The sequence below is a fragment of the Pygoscelis adeliae genome, unplaced genomic scaffold, assembly GCF_000699105.1.
Source record: "Pygoscelis adeliae isolate BGI_AS28 unplaced genomic scaffold, ASM69910v1 Scaffold259, whole genome shotgun sequence".
Taxonomy (NCBI): Eukaryota; Metazoa; Chordata; class Aves; order Sphenisciformes; family Spheniscidae; genus Pygoscelis; species Pygoscelis adeliae.
Window position 1 is genome coordinate 70,088 of NW_008825497.1, and position 3,811 is coordinate 73,898.

The following is a 3,811-nucleotide window of genomic DNA, read 5'->3' on the forward strand; positions in this document are numbered from 1 at the left end:
TCTTTCCATGAGGTGTCAGGTCATAGATACTGCCTGCCCAAACAGGACAACAGGGTTGCAGAGACGAGAACATTCACCTCATGGCACTTCAAAGGATCACCATAGCTGGCACTTAGGGGATACTTCCAGTTGTACTTGCAATAACTGCTCTCCTTCCGAGAAGATATTCATTAGGCTATAACTTTCCAAAACACACATTTGGAAGTTTTAATGATAGAGAATTCAGAGCATCTTCTGAAACATAATGTCCTGAAGGTGCACATACACAGCCTCACAAAGCGAGCCCAAACTACATGCATTTCCCTAAGTCAATGCTTTTCTATCATAAGCAGGAGACACTGTGTTCGAGCACACTGTGTGGGTGGCAGCAAGACTTGGAATGTTTTTGAGCTCATGCATTGTACCGAGATACGAGGTACTCTGGACGAAATGCAGTGCATTTGAATCCTTGCAGCACCATTCACAGCATAATTTGTACAGGTAGAATCTGCCTTTGCAATCTGAGCTCAACAATACTGACGCATTAGCCAAAATACAACTCGTATCTCTCACCTCTAACTAGAAATGTGATGACTTATCACTGAAACAACATCCACATAACACTGAACACAACAGCTGTGTCATGGAAAAAGAGTAAGAGTGAACACAATCACACAATCTTATCTTGTTTCCTAATTAAGAACTTGCATTTATGGGCTCTCAGATATTAAAAAGAAAAAAAGGAAGAGCAGTCCTATTAACAGAGGTTGAAAAATAGCACTACTTGGAAAGAACAAGACCCCACGCATGTTTGCACAAAGTCCTTTCACACATTTTTTCCACATGTACTGCCTGATCAGCATACAAAACAATGAAAACACAGTAAGACATTACCTTGATGCGGACAGACATTTTACTCTGGCAAAGCTCTAGTTCATTTCTTGCAGTCTCCATACAGTGAAAACCCTTAAGGGTACTTACTTGCATGGTATCACAATAAAGACACTTTCTCCCGCCTCAGAACACCCCTATGAAGACTTTTACTAAGATAACTATGAGTGGAAGTTAAGGCTGATTGACTATTTTAGCAAAGCATGCTTCACACCCTGCACCATGAATCAACCAGGACTGCCTCCCTTCTAAGGCATTGTGATGGGAAGCCAACAATCCCTATCCCAATGGGTAGCCTAACTGAAGATGCAAAGAGCATTTTGCTTGGTTTCCAGGTGTTTACTTCCTTCTGCCTCTCTGCATAAAAGCCTGCTGCCCAGAAAATTCAGCTCTGCCTCCCCTGAGAGCCACTTGAGCCAAAGGCAGCTGGGTCTAGGCTATGCTAACTCAGTTCATAGGAAGGGCATTAAGAGTTCACAGATTTCTCTCAGCTTGGCCCTGAAAAGAGAAACACCCCAGCAGGAGGGATGATACCTCCATTCTGAGAGCAAGGCAACTTCCAAAACTAAACATTGGCTTAGTTCAGTTACGCATTCCTGATTCAGCTGGAAAGACTTCCATTATGGGCAATAGTTCATCTTAGAAAGCCAAGATCCCCTACAAGGCATCAGAACTCTTACAGTCATACTACTGAACTGTTCAGTACATTGGGGCTTATACTTCATGGTGCCTATTTTTACTGGCCCAGACTGCCTCTCTGAAATCCTGAAGGCCTGGACACAACCTCTCAACTGTCCTGCATTAACAGCCAAACACAGAGCAACCCCACAAAGGTTGATCTAGCCCAGTCCCGCTCCTGCAGCAGCCGGAGCTGCATTTTCAGAAAATGAAACACCTAAGAAGGAGCACAGGGACAGCAAAGACTTATGATACAGAGTCTAGAAAAAGAAAGCATGTTCTATAGCATTAAAATCAGTGCAAAGTTCTCCTTTCCCTAGATATGCATAGGGCTGGAAGAACTGAGACTACACACGCGTACGAGATAGAGAAGCCCGAAGGAGGATTATTGCTCTTGAATGGATATTATTTTGCCACCACTACCACTCCCAAAGCACAATAAGACCAGAGACCACCTGTGCTGGGCACTGGGACAGTACAGTGGAGTTTCTACCTTGAAGAACATAACGTCAAGACTAAAACATTATACAAGCAGATCAGTAAAGGAAGAACATGGGCAAGTAGCAAGTGAAGCACAGTGCACAGATACACCATTAACCCAACTCAAATTTGGGGCTTGATCTCCCTTTAGTTTCAGTGAACAAAAATACCTGTCTGATAGGTGCCCACCTGTGACCCATTCACTCAGGAAAGCTTGGGCTAGCTGAAGACTAGAAAACACAGAAGCACCAGTCCCACACTGGTCACTGTGGCCTGACAGGACTTCTCCAGACACCTGCTGACTCTACAGGCATAGCAGCACACCATGTTGGAGCCGTGGCCTCTGAAGGAAGAATCAGCTTCCATCAGCTTCTTCCCATCCTAACAAACATTGCATTTGAAGACATTCCAGAGATGAAATTTCAGATTAATTTTACAGAAGTTTCCTCCAAGCTGGTGTGTCAGATGGCTGCTGCCCATGGCTGCACATAAAGAAGCTTGTGCATTAGAACAGGCATCTACACAATGCTAATGGAAACTGTCCTTGTGAAAAGGCACAGGATTCATTGGGCCAAAGAGCAGTTCTTCAAACAACTTTCAAACTGATGACACACCATTTCTGCTCACTGGCATCCCACCACCCATGTAACCCACTTCTAAACTCAGTCTCACCATTCCCAGTCATTCTGTCTTTGGTTTGCCCAAAGAAGTTCCTCCTCTCTCCAGCTCTTGCAGCATTTCCATTTATGAAGACTATGTACATACACATGCTTCACCATCACTATAGTTCTGTGCTCTATATCTGCAACTTCTATTCTTTCTGCAGGAAGTCAACCTGGTAATTCTGTCCTGCTCTCCAAATTCCAGCTTGGGAGTAACCTACCCACAAATAAACAATACCTCAAGTCACTTTAAAGCTATAGAATGATCACTGCTTCCTGCTCCACACAACAGCCTCAGCATGTGTCATCAAAAGGTGCACTGGCTTTTCACAGATACATGTTGCAAACTCCTTCCCGTTTGCTGCCTGCACAGCCCAGGACCTCCTTAGGCACGGCAATCACACAGGCTTTCTCTACTAGCTCGGAGTGTTTCAGAACATTTCTACTCCAACCCATCTGGCCACTCAATCACCGAGTTTCTCCCTACAAACACATAAACCTTCTGAAGCCCTTTCACAAAGGCTGGTGTTCTCCTGCCCTACAGGAACAATTATTTTTCCCCTTTTGAATTTTATGCCTCTAGTTTTTGTGCAGCACTTGAACACATCACTTGCAGACAACACACCACAGCCCAGAGATACATGGATCCAGAGTGACTTCCTGAATCCGCCCCTTAACTCTCATGAGAAGACCTCCTGATCAACGTCTGATGAGTGGGCCAAAAGTCACCTAGCTCACTAACACATCCAGCACCTCCTGGCTCCAAGACAGGTCTTTGCATTCTTCCCATAAGCACATCTAGCCTGGACAGACCCTTAACCATACAGTCAGCAACGACATTTACACCGTTCAGCTTGTCTTCCAGCTCTGCCAGAGATAGAAGTGTGAGTTCAGCTGGCAGCACAGTGAATCCTGTTTGGTGTTACCTACGGTCCGGAGTGCAGGTGACACAGGTAACCCCACGGGCCCACAAATGCCAGATGGCCACTATGTGGCTTCAGGAGACCGGCTGTAAGGCCATCATTCACTTCAGGGGCGAAGAGGCTGCTTTCAGAAGCAGCATGGCCGCGGTGATATGCCCCACTGAGATCTTCCATGGCCATCACGGCAGACACTAGCCA